Source organism: Hemitrygon akajei, chromosome 23 (genome assembly GCF_048418815.1).
Source record: "Hemitrygon akajei chromosome 23, sHemAka1.3, whole genome shotgun sequence".
Lineage (NCBI taxonomy): Eukaryota > Metazoa > Chordata > Chondrichthyes > Myliobatiformes > Dasyatidae > Hemitrygon > Hemitrygon akajei.
In genome coordinates, this window is record NC_133146.1 from 5,278,771 (window position 1) to 5,304,637 (window position 25,867).

The 25,867-nt window shown below is 42.3% G+C and overlaps 1 protein-coding gene across 4 annotated transcripts in view; it reads right to left on the reverse strand.

Annotated features, from left to right (window-relative positions):
* The window catches only part of LOC140715125 (VPS10 domain-containing receptor SorCS1-like), a 1,248,501-nt gene that overhangs the window by 599,731 nt on the left and 622,903 nt on the right, over positions 1-25,867 (reverse strand). The window lies entirely within an intron of this gene.

Consider the following 25,867-nt stretch of genomic DNA (forward strand, 5'->3'; position numbering starts at 1 on the left):
ATGTGTGACAGCGCTTGTGGGCTGCTTCCTTTGTATACCGCGATGTACATGTGATTAATGAACTTAAAATCTGAAATCTGGTCGTTTGCACCAAGGGACACCACAAAGGGGCTGTCTTACAGCCATGTCCATCGCTCAAAGGAGATGTTAAAACAAAACTTAACAGCAGCATTTGAACAAGAAAAGGGTCTATTTTCTCTCTCATTCCACTGCCCAATATTGAGTTTTCAACCAAAAACTGCTGTGTTGTAGAATGAAAAATCCTTCAACGTGCAGGGCAAATTTTTTTATACAGAGAGTGATTGATACCAAGAATGCACAGCGAGGAGTAGTGATGGGTGCAGAGACGGAAGTACGAGAGGTTCTTAGATAGACACATTGCTGTGCAGAGAATGAATGGATTGTGTAGAAAGAAGGAGTTAGTTTGATTAGGTAATTAAGTACTAGTTAAATCAGTTTGGCACAATATCATGGTCCAAAGGGCCTGTCGCTATGCTGTTCAATTCTATGTATAGACCTTCAGTGCTTCACTGGATCCATCTGGGCCTTTGACAGTTGTGTTTCTTTCAACATTGTAATGATAATTCAGTATATCGATGCTGTGATGTTATTTTGTGCATCTGGAGTAGTTATTCAACAGAGAAACAGGCCCTTCAGCCTGCTTAATCTGTTCTAATCATCAACCCCATTTGCACAAATCCCCCTATTTATTTATTTACTGAGCTGCAGTGCAGAATAGACCCTGCTAGCCCTTCCAGCCCTGCTGCCGAGCAGTCCCACAACACACCCACCACCCTTTGGACTTAACCCTCACCAACCCATCAGGAACAATTTACAGTGGCCAGTTAAATCACTCATTTTTTGGTTGTGGGAGGAAGCCAAAGCATTTGGAGGAATCTCAGCCAATCTGTACATATTCAACACAGGCAGTTTCAAGATTAGGTCACACAGCAACGTCTCTTGGCTGAGCCAATGTGCCACCCAGCCTGTAAAAGATGCTTCATAAATGCAGGTTCTACAAAAGTCATCAGGTGAACTAAGTGCCCTTCAGACCAGACAGGAAGGTGCCTGTGGTCTGCAGTGAGTACAGTTTGGATTAAGACAAATGTACTTTGGAGGTCACCAAACAACAAGAGCAGACGGTGAATGTCAGCTCCTCCACCTCTGTCAGCAGAGTGAGTTTCCAGAAGATGAGATTCAATTATGCAACAGGTAATCAGTGGGTGCTGTCAGGTCATTAAAGATTTAGCCTTCCAAATACACAACCGCTTCAGACAGACGTACACAGTAACAAAGCAGAGAAATGGAGTGAAACTGTTTTCCACAACAGTTGACTTTCCTTTGGGAGTATTATTATCACTTAATATCAGTGCTGGGATTCAGTGTTCATCAGATTCAACAGTGGCTAGATGGGAGATGCCAGAGAGTAGTGGTGGATAATTGTTTATCGGGATGGAGGCCGGTGACTAGCGGGGTGCCTCAGGGATCTGTTTTGGGCCCAATGTTGTTTGTAATATACATAAATGATCTGGATGATGGGGTGGTAAATTGGATTAGTAAGTATGCTGATGATACTAAGGTAGGAGGTGTTGTGGATAATGAGGTGGGTTTTCAAAGCTTGCAGGGAGATTTATGCCGGTTAGAAGAATGGGCTGAATGTTGGCAGATGGAGTTTAATGCTGAGAAGTGTGAGGTTCTACATTTTGGCAGGAATAATCCAAATAGAACATACAGGATAAATGGTAGGGCATTGAGGAATGCAGTGGAACAGAGAGATCTAGGAATAACAGTGCATAGTTCCCTGAAGGTGGAGTCTCATGTAGATAGGGTGGTGAAGAAGGCTTTTGGAACGCTGGCCTTTATAAATCAGAGCATTGAGTACAAAAGTTGGGACGTAATGTTAAAATTGTACAAGGCATTGGTAAGGCCAAATTTGGAATATTGTGTACAGTTCTGGTCACCGAATTATAGGAAAGATATCAATAAATTAGAGAGAGTGCGGAGATGATTTACTAGGATGTTACCTGGGTTTCAGCACTTAAGTTACAGAGAAAGGCTGAACAAGTTAGGTCTCTATTCATTGGAGCGTAGAAGGTTGAGGGGGGATTTGATCGAGGTATTTAAAATGTTGAGAGGGATAGATAGAGTTGACGTGAATAGGCTGTTTCCATTGAGAGTAGGGAGATTCAAACGAGAGGACATGATTTGCAAGTTAGGGGGCAAAAGTTTAAGGGAAACACGAGGGGGTATTTCTTTACTCATAGAGTGATAGCTGTGTGGAATGAGCTTCCTGTAGAAGTAGTAGAGGCCAGTTCAGTTGTGTCATTTAAGGTAAAATTGGATAGGTATATGGACAGGAAAGGAGTGGAGGGTTATGGGCTGAGTGCGGGTAGGTGGGACTAGGTGAGATTAAGAGTTCGGCACGGACTAGGAGGGCCGAGATGTCCTGTTTCCATGCTGTGATTGTTATATGGTTATATGGTTATAAAAAGATAACCTCTCACTAAAGATCAAACAAGATTGGGAGAGAGATTCTGAAATTTTTCATGCTATAGGCTGTGATCGGGTATTTCTTCAGCCATAACACTATCTTGGCACCTCAGCCCCATCAATCACCTCCTGCGCACCTCCCATCCCACCTGTGACACAGTCTGTGGATTCATAGATGGCCTGATCTGCCACAGCATAACTCAGGGAACCAGAGCGGAAGCCTGCCCTCCTCCATCCCAAGGAACTACCAGAAAGGATGCGTTTGTGGCATGGGACGGAGTGGAGAGGAGAGGGGTGGGATATGGGGAAGTAGGACAGTCAGTATTCCTGAGGTGACATGTACATTGAGCAGAAGGCTTAAGACACAAGTTCAAGGTTTGGCACCTTTGCAGGACAGCCAGGTTTGAGTATTATAAAAAAGTTTTGTAAAGCAGAACACTGAAAGAGATCTGCAGATCAGGTAGCATCCAAAGCACATCCATTTAAGATGATTGGAGGAAAGTTTAGGGGAGAAGTCAGAGGTAGTTTTTTTTTTACACAGTGATTGGTGGGTGGCTGGAGTGCATTGCTGGGGTTAGTAGTAGAGACTGATACAATATGGACATTTCAGAGAGATAGGCACACCGATGTAAACAAATTGGAGGGTCCTGATAAAGAATTTTGACTCAAGACGAAGACTGGCCATTTCTCTCAGTGGATGTATTTGACCCATTGAGTTCCTCGAGCACTTTTGCTGTTGCGCCCGATTTCCAGCGTCTCTCCTGTCTTCAGCAAACGGAAGACCTACTCAAAAACTTTTGTTTCATTGAGTGCAAAACAGCAAGGATAATTGTCTTGTTTAATTGGGGGAACAAGTGGAATTGTCATCAGCTTTGTATCTCTCCCTGTGAGAAAAGGACCCGGCTTGTGTAACCTGCCAACAAGAACCCAGATATGCAGACTCTGCTATCAGCCAAGCTTCTCGTCCTGTATAATGAATCAAGCTTTCAAACTTTTCCATGGAATCTGAGTTGTTGCAGTCTCGCATTCAAACATTTCCTTTCCTTGCCTACAGGCACAATTCCATAAAAGCTTCTATGTACATAAAGAGTTCCTTTGGATCTATCAAATATTATGACAGCACAGTTCTCGGCGTTTGCTGCTTGTTATGTTTGAACAGCTTTGTTTATTGGCTGCTCTCATGTCTTTCATGATTGGCCATTATTAGCACAATCTCCCATCTTAAGTGAAATATTTTTTATGCTTTTATTAGCCCAGTTCATCTCTGGTTAGTAGATAGATGGGAGACCCTTGGGAACTCCAGCTGACTTGGAAAATAGATCTAAAGAGAACTTGTGTCTCAACGAGCATTGCAGTCTCACTCCTTGTACATGATCAAAAATAGCAGGGTGCAAGAACATGTGACCTTGACAGAATCCTACAGCACAGGGAGAAAGCTCTTATTAGTCTCGCTCTCCTGCTCTTTCTTCACACTCCTGCATTTTTCTATCTTTTTTCAGTATATCTCCAACTCCCATCGGAATGGTTCCATTAAATTTATTCCCACTATCCCTTCTAGTCGCATAATCGATGTTGTGACAAGTGGTTCAGTGAAGAATTTGTTCTTTTTCTTGGCGATTTTTTATTGTTTTAAACCCCAATTATTTCAAACCTGTGCCTGTCTTCACTCAGTGTTTGACCAGTAGACTTTAGTTTCTCCTTACCAACTTATTTTTCTTATATTAGACTGTTCCAGCCCAGTGAGCTCACACCGGCCAATTACACCCATGTGACCAATTATTCTACTAACCTGTACATCTTTGGAATGTGGAAGGAACTGGGAGCAACCAGAAGAAACCCACATGGTCATGGGGAGAACGTACAAGCTCCTTACATACAGCAGCAGGAATTGTACCTGGGTCGCTCCTGCTGTAATAGCACTAGACAAACCACTATGCTACCATGCCTATCAAATCTGTAACAACACCTTTTCACTCTGAACAACTGAGAAAACAAGAAAGACGAGCTGCAGGGAGGTGATGCAGTTAGCGTACTGCTTCATTGTTTCAGGATTCAATCCTGAGCCCTGGGTGCTTTCTGTGTGGAGTATTCATGTTCTCCACTGCACCACATGTCTTTCCACAGATTCCTTGATTTCTTAGCACATATGAGAAACAAATGGTCACAGCTAATTACTCCCGGTGTCAGTAAGAGGCAGAAAGAATCAAAGGCTTGTGAGTAGGCATGTGTGAATAGCAAGAGTATTGGGGGAAAGAAAAATAGGACTGATCTAGGGAGAGCGGTCACAGATCCTGTGGAACAATGAGAAAAATACATTAGGAAAACAAATATAAATGTCTTTGTTCTGTACAACGTGTTGCAGCAACACACTCAGCCGATGCAGTATAGAAAGGTACACCACAGGAACAGGCCCTTTGGCCTACAATGTTGCTGCAAATTAAATAAGCTGATAACGACACTCTTCCTTTCTGCCTGCATGTGGTCCATATACCCTCATACTCTGAATATTCAAGTGCCCATCTAAGAGTCTCTTAAATGTTTCTACCATATCTGCCTCCTCCACTACCCTTCTCAGTGGATCAGGCACCTGCCACTAAGGGAATTAGGAAAGCCAGGAGGGACCATGAAAATTCCTTGGCAAATAGGATTAAGATGAATCTTAAGGCATTCTATACATACATCAAGAGCAAGGGGATAACTAGGGAGAGGGTGGGACCAGTCAAGGATAAAGGGGGGAATATTTGCATGGATGCAGGGAATGTGAGTGAGGTACTTAATGAGTACTTTGCTTCAGTATTTACCTAGAAAAAGGAAAAGGAGGACCAGCAGATCAGCGCTGACTGTATAAATATGTTAGAGTGTTTAGAGGCCAAGGAGGAGGAAGTGTTAGGCCTCCTGATGAGTATTAAGTTGGATAAGTCCTCAGACCCTGGTTGTTGTAGGAGGCAAAAGACAAGTTTGCTGACCCCCTGACCAGTATCTTCATGTACACCCTAGTCACAGGCGAGGTCCTGGAGGACTGGCTAGTGACCAATGTTGTTCCTCTATTTAAGAAGGGAAAGTCCTGGGAACTATATACCAGGGAGTTTCATGTCAGCATGTCAGTTGTAGAAATATTTGAGCATTTGGAAAACCACGGCCTAATTAGGGAGAACCAGCATGGCTTGTTGCATGGCAGGTCGTGCCTTACCAACCTGACCGAGATTTTTGGCAAGGATTGAGGATAGAGCAGTGGTTGTTGTCCACAAGGATTTTGGTAAGGCATTGGAAAATGTCCCTCATTGTAGCTAATTCAGAAGATTAAGATTTGCGGGGTTCACAGCAAATGGACTGTCTAGATTCAGAACTCACTTGTGCATAGAAGACAGAGGGTGGTGGTTGAAGAGACATGTTTGAACTGGAGCTCCATGACCTCCACCATAGGGCTGTGTGCTTTGCCCCCTGCTCTATTTGCTTTACACCTATGACTGTGTGGCTAAGCACTGGTCCAATGGCACTTTCAAGTTTGCTGATGAGACCAGTGTTGTGGGCCGAATCGAAGGTAGTGATGAACCAGCATACAGGAGAGAGACTGAAAATTTGGCTGAATGATGCCATAACAACGACCTCTCACTCAATGTTAGCAAGACCAAGGAACCGATTGAAGACCTCAGGAGAGGGAAACCAGAGGTCCATGAGCCAGTCCTCATCAGAGGATCAGAGGTGAAGAGGGTCAGTAACTTTAAATTCAGAGGACCTGCCCTGGACCCAGCGCATGTGTAATTGCAAGAAAGCATGGCAGTGGCTCTAATACCTTAGAAGTCTTCAGAGATTCGGAATGACATCTGAAACTATAGATATTTCTATAGATACGCAGTGAAGCCACAGCATGGTATGGAAACACCAATGCCTATGAATGGAAAATCCTACAAAAGGTAGTGCACTCGGCTCTGTACTACAGGGGTAAAGCCCTCCCAACCATTGAGCACATCTACATGAAGTGCAGTCAGAGGAAACATAGACATGGACATAGAAAACCTATAGCACAATATAGCAACCACCATCAGAGATCCCCAGGCCACGCTGTCTTCTTGCTGTTGCCATCAGGTAGAAGGTACAAGAGCCTCAGGACTCACACCACCAGGTTCAAGGACAGTTACTACCCCTCAACCATCAGTCTCTTGAAGAAAAGGGATAACTAGCCACACTTGTCTTAGCAATGAAATGCTCCTGCAACTAATGATCTCACTTTACAGACTTTACCTCATTGTAATTTATTGCTATTTATTTATATTTTCATTTGCATATTTTGTTGTCTTCTGCACTCTGGTTGATCTTTCATTAATCCTGTTATAGTTACCCTTCTATAGGTTTGCTGAGTATGCCTGCAGGACAATGAAGCTCAGGTTTGTATATATGTACCTTAATAATCAAATCTACTTTGAACTTTGATAAAGGATGTGCTCTGTTGCTTTTTTATATGTATTCATTGTTTTAGTAACAATAAAAATATAACAGACAGACTGAAATAAATGAAGCAGTTTAAAAAATCTGTTCAAAATTAATTAATATTAACCTTTTAAAATTACAATTGAAAAATAACATAATTTCTAAATAGTATTGTTATTGTAATCATTTACTATCCAGACACTGATGTATACAGCAAGTCTGTGAGTATTTCAAGATGTATCACAAGACCATAAGATATAGGAGCAGAAATATGCCATTTAATTCATTGTCTGATCTGCTATTTCATCATGGCTGATGCATTTTCCCTCTTAGCCCCAATCTCCTGCCTTCTCCCCTATCCCTTCATGCCCTGATATTATGAACCTCTGCCTTAAATATACCCAGTGACTTGGCCCCTACCGGCACCTGTGGCAACAAATCCCACAGACTCACCTCTGTCTGGCTAAAGAAATTCCTCCTCATCTCTGTTCTAAATGGATGTCCCTCAATTTTGAGGCTGTGTCCTCTAGTCTTAGACTCCCGCATCATAGGAAACATCCTTTCCATATCCCTTCTATTGATGCCCTTCAACATTCGATAGGTTTTAATGAGGTCACCCCTCATTCTTCTGAATTCCAGTGAGTACAGGCCCAAAGCCATCACGTGCTCCTTTCAAACCTGGAATTATTCCAGTGAACCTTCTTAGAACCATCTCCAATATCAACACATCCTTTCAGAGATAAGAGGTAGAATTAGGCTCACAATGTTGCCAGTGAGGCTTCACCAGTGTTTTATAAAGCCTCAACATTACAGCCTTGCTTTTATATTCAAGTCCTTTCGAAATGAATACTAGTATCCCATTTGCCTTCCTCACCACAGACTCAACCTGCAAATTAACCTTTAGGGAATCCTGCACGAGGTTACTCCAAGTCCATTTGCACCTCAGAATTTTGAATTTTCTCTCCATTTAGGAAATAGATGAAGCTTTATTTCTTCTCCCAAAATGCATGAGCATATACTTTCCAACACTGTGTTCTATCTGCCACTTCCTTGCCCATTCTCCTGATCTGTCTAAATCCTTCTGTAGCCTCGGTAGCCTCAAAACTACCTGTCCCTACACCTATCTTTGTATCATCAGTAAACTGTGTAACAAAGCCATCAATTCTGTCATTGACATATGACATAAAGAGTAACATCCCAACACAGATCCCTGTAGAACACCACCAGTCACCGGCAGCTAAGCAGGAAAAGGCTCCCATTATTCCCACTCTTTGCCTTCAGTCAATCAGCCATTGTTCTATCCATGCTAGAACCTTTCCTGTAATACTGTGTTTTTCTAAAACTTTTTAACTGGCCTCATGTGCGGCACCTTGTCAAAGGCCTTCTGAAAATCCAAGTACACAACATCTACTGATTCTCCCTTGTCTATCCTGCTTGCTACTTCTTCATAGAATTCCAACAGATTTGTTGGGCAAGATTTTCCTTAAAGAAGCCATGCTGACTACAGTTTATTTTATCATGTGCTTCTAAGTGCCCCAAAGCCACATCCTTAACAGTCAGCTCCAACACCTTCCGACCACCAAGGTCAGCCTATAATTTCCTTTCTTCTGCCTCTCTCTGTTCTTGAAGAATGGAGTGACATATGCAATTTTTCAGTCCTTCAGAACCATGCCATAATCCATTGATTTTAACATTATTTATGCCTCCACAATCTCTTGTGCCATTTCCTTCAGAACAGTGGGATGTAGACCATCTTTTCCAGATGACTTATCTAACTTCAGACCTTTCAGTTTTCCAAAAGCCTTCTCCCCAGTAATGGCAACTTGATTCACTTCTGCCCTGACACTCTTGAACTACCAGCATACTGTTAGCGTCTTCCACGGTGAAGACTGATGCAAAATACTTAATTCAGTTCGTCCACCATTGCATCATTTTCCAGTGGTCCAATATCTACTCTCGCCTCTTTTACACTTTATATATCTGAAGAAACTTTCAGTATCTTCTTTAATATTATCAGCTAGCTTACCTTCATATATTCCACTTATTCCTTCTTAATGACATTTTTAATTGCCTTCTGTTGGTTTTTAAAAGCTTCCCAATCCACTAACTTCTCACTAATTTTTGCTCTATTATATGCTTTCTCTTTAGCTTTTATGTTTCTTGTTAGCCATCCTGCTTTTAGAATACAGTACTTCTTCGGGGTGTATCTACCTTGAACCTTCCTAATTGCTCCCAGTAGTTCCAGCCATTGCAGCTCTGCCATCACATTCCTGCCAATGTTCTTTTCCAATCAATTTTGGTCAGCTCCTCTCTCATGCCTCCATGATTCCCTATACTCTACTTTAATGCTGATACATCTGACTTTAGGTTCTCCATCCCAAACTGGAGTGTGAATTCTAAACATATTATGATCAGTGGCCCCAAACAGTACCTTTACCTTAAGCTCTCCAATCAATTCTGGTTCATTACACAATACCCAATTCAGAATGGCTGATTCCTCTAGTTGGCTCAACCACAAGCTAATCTATTTCCGACACCTCACTCCCCTTTCTTGATCTTTCTGTCTCCATCTCTGGAGACGGCCTATCTACTGATATCTACTATAAGCCTACAGACTCTCACAGCTACCTGGACTATTCCTCTTCCCACCCTGTCTCTTGCAAAAATGCCATCCCCTTCTCGCAATTCCTCTGTCTCCGCTGCATCTGCTCTCAGGATGAGGCTTTTCATTCCAGGGCAACGGAGATGTCTTCCTTTTTTAAAGAAAGGGGCTTCCCTTCCTCCACCATCAACTCTGCCCTCAAACACATCTCTCCCATTTCACACATATCTGCCCTCACCCCATCTGCCCGCCACCCCACTCGGGATAGAGTTCCCCTTGTCCTCACCTACCACCCCACCAGACTCCAGATCCAACATATAATTCTCTGTAACTTCTGCCACCTCCAACGGGAACCCACCACCAAGCACATCTTTCCCTCCCCCACTTTCTGCTTTCTGCAGGGATCGCTCCCTACACAACTCTCTTGTCCATTCGTCTCCTCCCATCCCTTCCCACCGATCTCCCTCCCAGCACTAATCCTTGTAAGCGGAACAAGTGCTACACCTGCCATAAACACTTCCTCCCTCACCACCATTCAGGGTCCCAGACAGTCCTCCCAGGTGAGGCGAGACTTCATCTGTGAGTCGGCTAGTGTGATATACTGCGTCCGGTGCTCCCGGTGCGACCTTCTGTATATTGGTGAGACCTGACGCAGACTGGGAGACCGTTTCGCTGAACACCTATGCTCTGTCTGCGAGAAAGCAGGATCTCCTAGTGGCCACACATTTTAATTCCACGTCCCATTCCCATTCTGATATGTCTATCCATGGCCTCCTCTACTGTCAAGATGAAGCCACACTTGGGTTGGAGGAACAACACCTTATATTCCGTCTGAGTAGCCTCCAACCTGATGCCATGAACATTGATTTCTCTAACTTCCGTTAGTGCCCCTCCTCCCCTTCTTACCCCATCCCTGACATATTTATTTATTATTCCTCCCCTCTTTTGTCTCTCTCCTTTATCTCTCTCTCTCTTTTTTTTCTCTGCCCCTCTCACAATCACTCCTTGCCTGCTCTCCATCTCCCTCTGGTGCTCCCCTCCCCCTTTCTTTATCCCTAGGCCTCCCGTCCCATGATCCTCTTCCTTCTCCAGCTGTGTTTCCCTTTTGCCAATCAACTTTCCAGCTCTTGGCTTCATCCCTCCCCCTCTTGTCTTCTCCTATCATTTTGGATTTCCCCCTCCCCTCCCACTTTCAAATCTCTTACTATCTTTTCTTTCATTTAGTCCTGACAAAGGGTCTCGGCCCGAAAAGTCCTCTGGACTTCTTCCCATAGATGCTGCCTGGCCTGCTGCATTCCATCAGCTTTTTGTGTGTGTTGCTAATCTAAAAAGCTATCTCCGAGGCATTCTAGAAACTCCCCCTCCTGGGATCCAACATGAACCTGATTTTTCCGATCTACATGCATATTGAAATCCTCATGACTATTGTAGCATTACCTATTTGACAGGCACTTTCTATATCCATTGTAATTTGTAGACCACATCTTTACTGCTGTTTGGGGTCTGCATATAATACCCATCAGGGTTTTTTCATCTTTGCAATTTCTTAGCTCATCCCACGATGATTCTGTACCTACTGATTTTATGCCACCTCTTTCTAATACTCTGATTTCAGCTTTTACCAACAGAGCCACATCACCCCTCTGCCTACCTGCCTGTCCATTTGATAGAACATGTATCCTTGGACGTTAAGCTCCCAGTTATAATCTTCTTTCAGCTACGATTCAGTGGTGCCCATGTCATACATGCCAATCTGTAGCTGTGCTACAAGTTCATCTACCTTATTCCATATACTGCGAGCATTCAGATACAACACCTTCAGTCCTGTATTCACCATTTCCAATTTTGCTTGCCTTTTACATTGCAATTTTGCCCCATCATCAGCCTCTGCAATCTTACTATGCAATGCCTCTGTTTGTAAACCAACTACCCTATCATCAGCATTATTATTCTGGTTCCCATCCCCCTGTCAAATTCAGTTTAAATGTTTCCAAACAATGCCACATGTTCTTGCAATCATCCAGCTGGTGCCAAACTGGCGTGAAACATTTCCTGTGAAACCATTTCACTGCTTTTGAGTTGTAAAAAATCATTTACTGCTTCATCTGGCAGTAAAGGTGACCATTATATATTTTTTTATTATGGTTGGAGGTTTAAAGGACTAAGAGTGGCGTTGCATGCTGCATGCCAACAAAATTTGTGTTAGTGCCATCCTGAGCACGTGCCAGAGGCTCACCACCACTGCCAGGTCATGCTGTTGAGGCTGTAAGTTATGAGGTGAAGCTGTAGACAAACTACTGGGAAGGGTAGGATGAGAAAAGAATGTAATTTACAAGTCAGTCCGGAAGAACCCTGGACTCAAAGACACTGCGGTTTTCAGGAATCTATATGAAAGGCCCGTTTAATCAGCACAGGGTGGAGCTCCCAGGTTTCAGTTAACTATGTAGATTTCTAATAACCAATAAAACTTACATAAATGCATTTCTTTTAAATGGCAGCACTGCTCCCTTGACCTGCCCTTTGCTAACCCCTCTTGTTACAGTCGCATCACACCACACTTGTCAAAGAGACCAGACAGGTGACATTTCCTTACTTCCTCCATCCTTCTCTGGATTGGTCTGTGCTTAATGTCTCTTCAATACTTGCTGAGATCTGATTGTCAAATTAATACACATTAGGAGCCTGAGCATAAACCGGCTCCTTAGTACCCCGTGGCAGTGAACTGCTATGTTTTGATGTTCACACTGGCTTAATTTCCCTAATTTTATCATGCAGTGACTGACCCTTATGATAATTCACCTAAAATTAGTACTTCTTTTAACTAGAGTGATGTTAATATACAAGATGACTCATTTTTTACGATATGTAAAGCAATATGTAAGGAATGGGTGTATCAGGCACTGCCACAGGCTAATTCCAGAAATAGGTTGTAAATTGAGCAAAGGATGTTAATTTAAAGTTATTCCCTTGCCTAAAGTTGAGTCAACAAAACCTGAACTTCTAGAGGTGCAATACTCTTATGGTATTACTCATGCACATGCGACCTAAATGTCATGTTGGTCTCTACTGCCCCGTTTGCACCCTTGAAAACTGAAACCACAGCTGTACAAATTTCTGGCATGTGTTATTAAACGACTAGAAAGCCTAGATCTGAATTTCTATTACCCTGCAGAAGTTCCTTGCTGAATAACACATTTAAAATATTGCACCTTTGAAAATTCTGAACTAGATTCCAAGCAGTAATCGTTTTGCCATCATTTCTGTGCTCTGATGGAACAAAATTATAATGGTGTGACTCTGGGAGATGCAGAAAGGAGATGAGGGTGTAAATTCTCCGGCAATATCTAGGGAATCAACATTTACACAACACCATTGTGATTTTCACTACAACTGATAATTTGTTCTCCTGGCTGCTGACCCAGGGTCACTGACAATGTGGGAAGATGGATGTCTTGAAAATGTGATGAGCTCACTCACTCACTCACACAGACACAATGAGCTGGCAAGTTCCAGAATAAGAATTAACTGGTCAGCCACCACCGAGATGAACAATTCCTCTTTTTTTGCTGCCCTGTTTACATGTTTGCAAGGCCACTGGTCATGAACAGAATTTTTTACGGACTGATTTCTGAAAGATCATTTGATTAAAGCATTAATTTGGATGAATCATTATACAATAGCGAATAGCTGAAGTTATGTCAGTGCTTTAGCATAACAACATTAATTTCCAGTCTAGAGGCAGACAGATCTGGTTGTCTACAGGCTCTGTTCTGACTTTCCTCTCTGTCAAATTCAAAGTAAAATTTAGGATATAAAACTGATGATCAATTCCATCACTATTTCTTCTTAATCCAGGACTGAATTTCAATTAACACACACAAGATGCTGGTGGAACACAGCAGGCCAGGCAACATCTATAGGAGAAGCACTGTCGACGTTTTGGGCCGAGACCCTTCGTCAGGACTAACTGAAAGGAAAGATACTAAGAGATTTGAAAGTAGTGGGGGGAGGGGGAAATGCGAAATGATAGGAGAAGACCGGAGGGGGTGGGATGAAGCTAGGAGCTGGAAAGGTGATTGGCGAAAGTGATACAGAGCTGGAGAAGGGAAAGGATCATGGGACGGGAGGCCTTGGGAGAAAGAAAGGGGGTGGGGAGCACCAGAGGGAGATGGAGAACAGGTAGGGTGATGGGCAGAGAGAGAGAGAAAAAAACAAACAACTAAATATGTCAGGGATGGGGTAAGAAGGGGAGGAGGGGTATTAACGTTTGAACATTGACTTCTCTAACTTCCGTTAATGCCCCTCCTCCCCTTCTTACCTTAACAAGAGGGGTTAGCAAAGGGCAGGTCAAGGGAGCAGTGCTGCCATTTAAAAGAAATGCATTTATGTAAGTTTTATTGGTTATTAGAAATCTACATAGTTAACTGAAACCTGGGAGCTCCACCCTGTGCTGATTAAACGGGCCTTTCATATAGATTCCTGAAAACTGCAGTGTCTTTGAGTCCAGGGTTCTTCCGGACTGACTTGTTAATTTACATTCTTTTCTCATCCTACTCTTCCCAGTAGTTTGTCTACAGCTTCACCTCATAACTTACAGCCTCAACAGCATGACCTGGCAGTGGTGGTGAGCCTCTGGCATGTGCTCAGGATGGCACTAACACAAATTTTGTTGGCATGCAGCATGCAACACCACTCTTAGTCCTCCACTACTTTCAAATCTCTTAGTATCTCTCCGTTCAGTTAGTCCTGACGAAGGGTCTCGGCCCGAAACGTCGACAGTGCTTCTCCTATAGATGCTGCCTGGCATTGCTGTGTTCCACCAGCGTTTTGTGTGTGTTGTTTGAATTTCCAGCATCTGCAGATTTCCTCGTGTTTCATGAGTTTCAATTATTTCTTTTATTTTACAATAACATAAACACAATGAGTACCCTTCCACAATATCCTTGTACTTTATTGTCTGCCGACAATGCACTTTCTCTCTGACTGTGACACTGTTCCGCACTTGGTCACTGTTTCACCTCACACTCTCTCAATGGACTGTTGTAATGGATTGATCTGTAGAAACAGGATGCAAGATGCATGGTAAATGGTAGGGCATTGAGGAATGCAGTAGAACAGAGTGATCTAGGAATAATGGTGCATAGTTCCCTGAAGGTGGAATCTCATGTGGATAGGGTGGTGAAGAAAGCTTTTGGTATGCTGGCCTTTATAAATCAGGACATTGAGTATAGGAGTTGGGATGTAATGTTAAAGTTGTACAAGGCATTGGTAAGACCGAATTTGGAATATTGTGTACAGTTCTGGTCACCACATTATAGGAAAGATGTCAACAAAATAGAGAGTACAGAGAAGATTTACTAGAATGTTACCTGGGTTTCAGCACCTAAGTTACAGAGAAAGGTTGAACAAGTCAGGTCTTTATTCTTTGGAGCATAGAAGGTTGAGGGGGGACTTGATAGAGGTATTTAAAATAATGAGGGGGATAGATAGAGTTGACGTGGATAGGCTTTTTCCATTGAGGGTAGGGGAGATTCAAGCAAGAAGATATGAGTTGAGAGTTAAAGGGCAAAAGTTTAGGGATAATACAAGGGGGAACTTCTTTACTCAGACAGTGGTAGCTGTGTGGAATAAGCTTCCAGTAGAAGTGGTAGAGTCAGGTTTGGTATTGTCAGTTAAAGTAAAATTGGATAAGTATATGGACAGGAAAGGAATGGAGGGTTATGGGCTGTGTGCAGGTAGGTGGGACTAGGTGGGAGTAAGCATTTGGCATGGACTAGAAGGGCTGTAATTGTTATATGGTTATGGTTATAAAACAGGTTTTTCACTGTACTTCAGTGCATGCAACTATAATTAAATAATTTACCCTGCCAGACAGGTGAACTGCTACTAAACTTAGCCTGTTATTTTAATCTACGATCCTAATGTATCTTTGATTTGTTGCATCACAGCCTGATATGGAAACACCAATGCCCAAGAACAGAGAAGCCTACAAAATATAGTGGATGCAGCCCAGTCCATCACAAGAAAAGCCCTCCCCGCCATCGAGCACAACTACAAGAGGTGCTGCCACAAGAAAGCAGCACCCATCTTTAAGGAAACCATCATCTCAATGCTGTCATCAGGAAGGATGTACAGTCAATATATGCATACCTTTCGGGTGGTGGGGTGGAGATACAACGCGACCAAAGGAGTTGTAAAATTCTCCTTCCCTCCACTAGCCTGCAGTTCACCCTTAGACAGGGTGTAGCACTGCTTAGCCCTCACCCCAACCCCAACCAGGGTCATGTGAACATGGGAGCAGTTGGTGGATGTTTGATGCAGATCACAAATCCTGGTTATGACGCCACTGATGCCAAGCAGACAACCTCTGATAATGGCTGGGGTCACCCGTCTTGTTAAAGACACTGGCCAGAAGAAGGCAATGGCAAACCACTTCAGTGGATAATTTTGCCAAGAGCAATCATAGTCATGGAAAGATCGTGATTGCCCACGTCATACAACACGAAACATAACAAAGAAATGCTGCCTATTTTAATAATAGACTTACGTTGAACTTTGAAATGACTTGGTTCAATTGGCGATGACTTGCTACAATGAGGCAGAGCACTATAGATTGCTGTATATAAAAAAAAATAAAAACACAAAATGCTGGCAGAACTCAGCAGGCTAGACAGCATCTATGGGAGGAGGTAGTGACAACGTTTCGGGCTGAAACCCTTCATCAGTTTCCTTCATATTTTTGACATGTTTGAAGTGTAGTGTTGTAAATGTAACAATGCATACAGGGGTGCATTTAGCAGAATAATTCTAGTGCATATAGACTGTCTGTCTGTTCTGGACACTTTATGAAGCACAAATTCCAGTGTGCACTAAGTATTCTCACAATTTTACTATTGGTATATATATGGAATGAGCTGCCAGCGAAAGTGGTTGTCGCAGTACTGCAACACTTATATGGAAGTATAAGTGGATGGAAAGGAAAGGTTTACAGGGTTATGTGCCAAACACCGGCAAATAAGACAACTGTAGATGAGCAGCATGGACAATTTGGGTCAAAGATTATGCATAACTCTATGTCCCGAAACAAGGAGTTTAGTTAAAGAATAGAGATCAGTATGGTGTAGTCAAGAACACTGAAATAGCTCTGTGGCAGTGTACCAGAGATCAGGGGATGTTCAAGTAGCAGAGAGATAAAATGGGGCATTACAGAGCTGGTACTAGGCATCAGGTAGATGGAGCTCGTCAGCCTGGGCAGGCAGTCCATCTAGGAGAGGGAAAACTCTGATTTCAAACCTCTGCTGCCTTGCGGTCATACCCACTCATGGGAAAGGCCTCGAGAGTAAACCCTGAGGACAAATCCGGAACTGGAGTCCCTAAGGCAGTCGGATGTTGTCTTCAACCTTGATCTGGCAACCCCTGCGACAACACTGGTGCCAAGCTGTATTGGCCCTTGCCCTTCCCTTGGACAACATTGGTGGCGTGGAGGGGCAAGACTTGCAGCATGGACAACTGCCAGTCTTCCATACAACCCTGCCCTGGAGAGGACACTCCAGTAGACTTCCCAGGCACAGATCCATGGTCTTGTGTGACTAACGGATGCCACCACCACTAGGCAGAGAAAGTCTGAAACTTTCTGAAACTGCATGATGTGGGAGCTGGTGACCACATCTGCAGCAAGTGTTGGCTGTTTGAGGAACTCAGGCTCAAAGTTGATGATCTGGAATCTGAGCTTGAAACACTGCAGCACATCAGGGAGGGGAGAGTTACCAGGATTCTCTGTTTCAGGAGGCAGTCACACCCATTAGATTATCTGCCTCAAATTCTGTCTGTGGTCAGGGACAAGAGGGAGTGACTGTGAGTGAGGCGGATAGTGGGATCCAAGAGACAGTGCTGGAGGGGCCTCAGCCCTTGAGCCTGTCCAACAGGTCTGAGATTCTTGCTCCTGTGTGGATGAGATTGGGGGCTGTAGGAAGGATGAGCAATCTGACTGTGGCACTGTAGTTCAGGGAGCCATTCAAGAGGGGAGAAATGTACTGGTAATTGGGGATAATATAGTCGGGGGACTAGCTGTAGCGAGGATAGAACATCCCAAAGGCTCCTGGAGGGAGTTGTACTAATGGAACGGGCTCCACCTGAACTGTGTGGGACCTGGACCCCAATGAATCGCATAACTAGAGCTGTGGGTAGGACTTTAAACTAAATAGTAGGAGGGTGGATTCAACAGATTGGAGAAGTATGGATAAAGTAAAAAAGAGAAGAGAGGATAAATATAAAGAAAAAACAAAAGATAAAAGAGAGAAAAGTAAGAGTGGAGTGAAGAAAAGTCAAGTGCAGAAGAGTAAAAGATTGTAAGATTTTAAAAGCACAATGAGAGTAAGGGCACTTTATTTGAATGCCTGTAGTATTCAAAACAAGGTCAGTGAACTTGTGGCTCAAATCAGTACAAAGAGGTATGATTTAGTGGCCATTACAAAAATGTGGTTGCAAGGTGAGAGGATTGGGAATTACTGTACATGTCAACAAATATTACCCTGAGTTCATTTTTTTGTAGGCATTCACAGAGGAACAAAGAAGTACAATAGAATCAATGAAAAATTACATGCAAAAACTCTCAAGCAACCAGCGTGCAAAAGATGAACCGTGCAAATACAAACAAGAATCAAATAATAATTACAAATAAATAATACTGAGAAAATGAATTGTAGAGTCCTTGAAAGTGAGTCCATCGACCTATAGTTACTGACCTGCTGAATCTATCGTGCACTTTCTGTTTTTATTTCAGATTTGCAGCATCTACATTTTTTTTGCTTTTCAATTATGTGGTTATAAATTCTCTCACACGTGAGATAACCACTGGACACAACAGGAAATAAAAGGATTGTACTGCAATTTCATTGTATGGCTCCCAGATCCAACTCAGAAAATATGGAGAAATTCTCTGCTATTCAACTTATCTGTATTTCTCAGGAGGTTACATTACATTCAACATAGTTCGGTCTGAGAAATTTCCATCATGTACTTTCCTGAACATTATTTAAAAAGTCCTTATTCCTGCTGCAGCGTTATCATAAATCAGTAATATTTAACTAGCAATTTCTGCAACCAAAGAAAGGTGACTGGATTTTTTAAAGGTGGTAGAAAATATTCAACATTTCTTCCTGGTATGATCAGCATTTCAAAATTTGGCATAACACCGTAGCAATCTTGAAGGTGATGAGGGACTTAGAATAAGGAGCTGGCAGTAAAAAAGACTATTAAAGCTTCTATGCCTAAAGGGCAAACTCCTCAATAGTCCCTCCTCACAGCTCCAGCACCCCAAGTTTGAAACTGACCCCCAGAGCTGTCTGCATGGAGTTTGACTATAGGACATACAAGCAGAATTAGGTCATTCATCCCACTGCATCCGTTCCAGCACTCGGCTGATTTATTATCCCTCTCAACTCCATTCTCCTGCCTTCTACCTGCAACCTTTGATGCCCTTACTGATTAAATACCTAGCACCCTCTGCTTTAAATATATCCAATGATTTGGCCTCCACAGCCACATGTGCAATGAATTTCATTTCCACAGATTCACCACCCTGACTAAAGGGTGTGTCCTCTGGTCCTCGACACTCACTGTATTGGAAACATCTTCTTCAAGTCCACTCTATCCATTCTAGTTTACTTGTTTGTCCTGTGATCAGCTGGAAACATTTCAAAGTTCAAAGTCTGAAGAAAACTTATTGACAAACTACTTGTATATTAGCATATACTAGCTTGAGATTCATTCTCTTGCAAGCATTCACGGTAAAACAAAGAAATGCAATACAATGATTGAAAAATACACACAAGCAAAGAATGACAAACAGCCAACATGCAAAAGAAGACAGACTACTGAAAAATATTTATATTGAAGATATGCTAGTCATAGGTTAATTAGTTACTGTAAATTACTCCTATTGTAAACTGATGGGTGGAGAATTAAGAGCAAGTTGAGAAAGAACTGATTACAGTGAAAAAATGGGGAGAGGGATATACAGTTGCTTTGCAAGTCAGCATGGACATGATGGTCTGAAATTGGTGAGATTAAAGGATGGCCGCAGACTGCCCTTGACCACAAGTTGCTCGCTCGACTGACCCCATGCTTGGATACTGCATAACAACCAGCCCATAATCTCCAAAGTGGGTAGATCACTATTGTACAGTATACATTAGTTTAAAATGGAATTACCACTCCCTCATGTATTCTGCAGGGAACTGAAGTTCAGTGCTGTCAAACAATTACTTTGCCCTATGCATTCACAGAACATATGTGATAGAGATAAAAAAGAATAAAAACTAGAAAGTAAATAACACAAGAATATTTGAACTTTAACATTCGTACTAGAATGAATATCTCCTCTATTGATGTCAGCTTGTAATAAATATGCTTTGTTTCGATTGTACACCCTGAATTCAGTGCAACCTCTTTCCTGTAGGTAGGTGCGTAGAACTGCACATAGCATTCCAAAATGACCCTTACCAACATCTCATACAACTTGGATGTAACATCCCAACTCCTACACTGAATACTCTGATTTATTAAGTCCAATGCACATTGAAACATTGAAAAATATATTGAAATATGTCAGTTAAGTCAAGTCAACGAGGGTTGTGCTAGGCAGCCCAGAATTGTTACTATGCTTCCAGCATCAACATAGCATGCCCATAATTCACTAACCCTAACAATACGTCTTTAGCTTGTAGGACCCTATCTACCTGTGATGCCACTATCAAGAAATTACTTAACTGTAGTCCCAGATCGCTTTGTTCTACCACACTCCTTAGTGCCGTACTCTTCACTGTGTATGTCTATCCTGGTTTGTCCTCCCAAAGTGCAACACCTGACACTTGTCTGCATTAAATTCCATCTGTCATTTTTCAGACCATTTTTCCAGCTGGTCCAGATCCCACTGCAAGCTTTGATAGCCTTCCACCACACTCTGTTCAACTACTTAAAGAATTCAACATTCATCTTGTCATGATTTTAGACCTAATATGGACAGATTTGTGTGAGCCAAGTGTGTAAAGGGACGTGGACACAAGGTGTATGGAAGATGAACGAGATCAACCCTGATTGCATTAAGTGATCAAATAGGCTTGAAAATTTAACGACCCCCTACTGCTCCAAAGCTTGATTCCCATTGGAAGTGGAATACAGAAAAGGGGAAAACCCTGAGAAAATAAATCAAAGGGCAAAGTATCCCGCATTCATAATCATTTGTCGTGCCCTCAGACATGAGAGAAAAACTGAAATTGTTGCGAGACCTTTTTTTCCCTTAAATCATTGATGTAATGAGAGAAAAAATTACTTTCATCTCATGAATTAGCAAAAAAATTTCTTACCATTAAGCAATAAAAATTTCATATTAGATGCAAAATTTATATTAAGTTTGCCCTTTTATAATCTGATAAGACTATAAGTGCCTTTTGATATTAAAACATTTATGATGCTTACAGCTTGTGCTGTTCATTTACAAACGTTGTGGCAAGAGTTTTGTTCTTCATCACAAACTCCTTCTACATTGTCAGGAGAACTTTAACAAGCACACAAACCCAGAGAGGTGACAAGAGATGTCTTGAAGTCCATGCAGCAGAGTTTCAAATACATTGCAATATTTTCTTTGTTTCACCAAGCTTTGAAGATGAAGAGTAGCTTAACATACATGCAGGAGGGAAATGTCTGAGGCAGAAGCTTTTCTCAAAATTGCAATGAATAGGAAACAAAGAACTGGTCAACTGATACTATTGCATTTTAGCTCCAGGGATCCGGCTTCAATTCTAATCTTGGGTAATATCTGTATGGAATTTTCACCTTCTCCTTTTGATTGTTTGGGTTTCCTCTAAGTTCTCTCAGATCCCAAATCCGAGCTATAGGTAAATTGGTGATGGTAGATTGCCCCATGTGCAGATAAGTGATAAAAGAATTCAACACACATGTGTAAGTCTCAGGTTGGCAGAGCAAATAAGGTAGGAATGGTAGTGAAGAGGTAGTGCTTCAGAGCTAGCAGGGAGTAGTGGGCTGAAGGGCCTCTGCTAGTGCTGTAATAACTATGTAATAACTTAGTTCTGCTGAAAGCTGACACCCTAAACCAAATTTTTGTTGAATCGTCCCAGTATCTCGTCCTTTTAGTCCTGTACTAAACTAATCATTGGTAATGAGTACTATAAAAGTAACCATATAGGTTACTTGTTGTTTAATCGCTTTATTTATAAAACCTGCCATTGGTCATCTATATTAACCTAGAATTTGCCATTGCTTTAAAGACAAAAGTGTCAGCCTCGGCTAACACGACAATATAGGACTAACCCCAGTTTCTAGCAACACGTACAACAAGCTGGAGGAACTCAGCAGGTCCGACAGCATCCGTGCAAATGAGCTGTCAACATTTCAGGCTGAGACCCTTCCTCCAGCTTGTTGTATGTGTTGCTTTGATCTGCAGTGTACTTTGTGTTTATAACCCCAGTTTCTGATTGGTAATAGATATCAGGCAACATCTGTGCTATGGGGATTTCCATTTGGTAGCTGCTACCTGACTTACTGAGGTCCTCTTGTATTTGGTGTTTGTTGCTCAAGATAACCAGCATCTCTGGAATCTCGTGTTTCTGATATCTATGCATGTGCTGCCAAGCTCAGTGTCTGTACTTGTGTATTCCTTCACGTTCACAGTGATTCTGCTCACAGAAGTTGTCACCATAGAGTCAGTGAGCAGGCATGAAATTGGGATTTTTATGAGCTCTCGTTGCTATAAAGGCCCTCAAAATATGAAGTCTTTTTGAATAAGCAAATTCTTTTTTTCAAACAAAGCAAGGGTTAGTGGCAGGAGCTGACTTAGCTGAGGATTCATTTGGGAGCTGGATGAATATCTGAATAAGAGGGGAATAGGGAGAGGCTGTATGGGAATAGGGATAGAGGGGCTGGCTGGTCCGGACTTGATGGACCAAATGGCCTCTTTCCATGATGTAACATTTCTGCAAGTGAACTGCTTTGAATATTTAACAGTTTTCTGAGACAGAACAGTGATCAATAATATTTATAGTGATGAATAATCAATTTTATATTCAAAGATTTAAGGTATGTATGCAGTATAAAACCCTGCGATTTGTCTTTCCCACAGACAGCCACGAAACAAAGAAAATCATGCAATTCCTTCAAAGAAAAACATCATTCTCCCCCCACCAAAAAAAACAAATTACGTAAACAGCAACCAAAAAAGAGTGAAAAACACTGAATATAAAACACATAATCAAAAGAGTCCAGGCACATTCAGTACAGCTCAGCCTTAATTAGCTGCAGACCACCATGGACAAAATTGCCCGAAGCAGTAAACAGAATATTGGCATTTATGTATTGATTATCAGAGACAACAACATCCAAAAATGCTGTTCATTTAAATCACTAAATTTAAATGGTTAAAAGAACCCTTTATTTCAGTAAAATATGTAAAAAATTGTAAAGGTTAATATAAATGAACCACTTATTTGCCGCCATGATGCACCATCAATAACTCTCGGAGACGGGAGGTGAACGATAGGCTTTTATTAGCAGCAAAACGGAGCACAGCATCTCGGAGACTGGGGGGAGCAGTGCCTCCAATCGCCTTTATACAGGGGTCTGTGGGAGGAGCCACAGGAGCAGTCAGCAGAGGGGCGTGTCCAGACAGGTATACATAGTTTACCACACGCCATCACACATGGTTTAGCGCAATCGCTTTACAACACCAGAGATCACCTATCAGAATTTAGTGCCTGTAAGGAGTTAAAATGTCCTCCCCACAACTGAGTGGGTTCTTTCTGAATCCTCCCATGTTCCAAAGATGTACAAGTTAAAGTTAGTAAAACAACACACACAAAATGCTGGTGGAACACAGCAGGCCAAGCAGCATCTATAAGGAGAAGCACTGTCAACGTTTCTGGCCGAGACCCTTCGTCAGGACTAACTGAAAGGAAAGATAGTAAGAGATTTGAAAGTAGTGGGGGGAGGGGGAAGTGCAAAATGATAGGAGAAGACTGGAGGGGGTGGGATGAAGCTAAAAGCTGGAAAGGTGATTGGTGAAAGTGATACAGAGCTGGAGAAGGGAAAGGATCATGGGACAGGAGGCCTTGGGCGAAAGGAAGGGGGAGAGGGAGCACCAGAGGAAGATGGAGAACAGGCAGAGTGATGGGCGGAGAGAGAGAAAAAAAAACAAACAACTAAATATGTCAGGGATGGGGTGAGAAGGGTAGGAGGGGCATTAACGGAAGTTAGAGAAGTCAATGTTCATGCCATCAGGTTGGAGGCTACCCAGCCGGTATATAAGGTGTTGTTCCTCCAACCTGAGTTTGGATTCATTTTGACAGTAGAGGAGGCCATGGATAGACATATCAGAATGGGAATGGGACGTGGAATTAAAATGCGTGGCCACTGAGAGATCCTGCTTTCACTGGCGGACTGAGCATAGGTGTTCAGCGAAACGGTCTCCCAGTGTGCGTCGGGTCTCACCAATATATAAAAGGCCACACCGGGAGCACCGGATGCAGTATACCACACCAGCCGACTCACAGGTGAAGTGTCGCCTCACCTGGAAGGACTGTCTGGGACCCTGAATGGTGGTGAGGGAGGAAGTGTAAGGGCAGGTGTAGCACTTGTTCCGTTTACAAGTTGAAGGCATGCTATGCAATGTTCACACCACTCACGGTCTGCCCCACAGTTTATGTTGGTTGTTAACACAGGACGGCGAATTTCACTGTATGCTTCGATGTACATGTGACAAATAAAACTAATCTTAGTCTGAAGTCCCTTGGCTTGTGACAGTATCTACTTGCAATTTCATTTACTAACACTTCAGTCAACTACCTTCTGCCTACTAGCAGCTTCCTTCATCTTTCTTTTAGTGTGAATATTTAATCAAAAGGAATTGTGGAAGAGTGCACTTGAAGGCCTAAGTGTCTTTGTGCAAAGCTGATATTAATTACGAGAGAAACAAAGGCTGAATGATTTATCCTCTATACACTGATGTGTTGTTGCCTTCGAGCACATTCGGAGGTCTGAAGCGATGCTTTATGATTTACTGATGGGACAATGCTGAGGACAAGAGTAATTCCCATTACTTAACCACAGAAGGTCTGACTGAGGCAAGTGCAGATGTGATGATAAGTGCATGAATCTGAAGGATGTTGTCCAACATGTATTTCCCACACTTAGAGAGGCATTTCACTCCTTGGCTGAGCAACTAGATGCATTAAGCAAGCATCATTTGTTCAATCAATATAGTACAGCTCAAAACTTACCATTTAGAAATTATCATTCCTATAAAAGCAACATAGGAACTTTTCCTCACAGAGGATGAAGAATCTCTGTAACTCAGTAACTCTCTATCCAGGAGTCTGGGCAATCTAGGCAATTAGAGCTGCACAATATGGGGAGTTCCAAGGGGAAGGCATACACTTTAGAAAATCAGTGGACTGAACTGGCTCAGAAGAGAGGAGGGCTACGGTCATGTTGACTGGCAAGGTAGAGCTTGAAGACTAAACGGCCTGCTCCTGCTCTTCTTTTCTTCTACTGCTATTGTGGATATCAGAGAACTGAAATACAAATATAAAACTCTGTAAGTATTCAGCAAATCAGGCAACATCAGTAACGGGAGTGAGCTAATGTTCCAAGCTGACCCTGTGCAGATGAAACTCTTCCCTTCCTTTCTGGTCAGCATCAGCCATATACAAAGATACAGGGATACCTACTCTGCTGCAGTAACCAGAGTGGTATAGCACTTAATTTACTCAATTGACAATCCAGAAATCCAAATTCAAATCCCACCAAAGCAAACTTGGAATATAAATTCAGTTCACAATCTGGGAGTTTGGAAAAGCACCAATTCATCTTGGTAATGATGAGTACAAAAACTACTTCTGTGAAAAAATCAACTCATCTTATTCACTAACATCTTGGATGTCATTCTCACCTAGTCTGGCCCATTTATGACTCCAGACCCATAACATGTCATCAAGTCTGAAGTGGTTTTGCAATCCACTCATTTCAAGGTCACTTCAGAAGGGGTAATAAACGATGGACAGAACTTGAAACGTGAATGAATATATTCAAATAATAACCTGTATCTTTCACTTATTATGGATGCTGTCTGACATGTTGCTTACTTTGAGAATCTCCCACTTTTGTTTGTATTTTTTAATAGCACTGTATTTGATAACTCAGACACTAAAAAAAATTATTATTATAGCTGTAGTGTCTCATTCCTTAAGCTTTTCATTTTTGTTGAAGGGTTTGAAGGTATTAAGGCAGCGTGGTACCAGCAACCCGGGTTCAATTCCTGCCACTGTCTGTAAGGAG